Source organism: Aptenodytes forsteri, unplaced genomic scaffold (assembly GCF_000699145.1).
Source record: "Aptenodytes forsteri isolate BGI_AS27 unplaced genomic scaffold, ASM69914v1 Scaffold72, whole genome shotgun sequence".
Taxonomy (NCBI): domain Eukaryota; kingdom Metazoa; phylum Chordata; class Aves; order Sphenisciformes; family Spheniscidae; genus Aptenodytes; species Aptenodytes forsteri.
In genome coordinates this window covers 8,324,589-8,324,820 of record NW_008796193.1, presented here as the reverse complement: position 1 = coordinate 8,324,820, position 232 = coordinate 8,324,589, and positions in this window count along the sequence as shown.

Here is a 232-nt window from a genome sequence, read left to right as displayed (position 1 = left end):
GGGGCGGGGGCCCCCCCCCCCCCCCCCGCCGCTTCCTGCGCAGGCGGCCAGGGAGGTGATGAAAGCAGCCCCAGCAGATGTTTCTGGCTTGTTTTCATCTCATTAACTGTTTCCTCTTTTATTATGGGATAAATTATTAATTGTTCGGTGCGAGGAAGAAAGGAAAGAGAAATCCTGACGGAGACCCCGCAGGCCCCGGGGAGGGTGGCGGGCAGGGGCTGGCAGCCCCGGG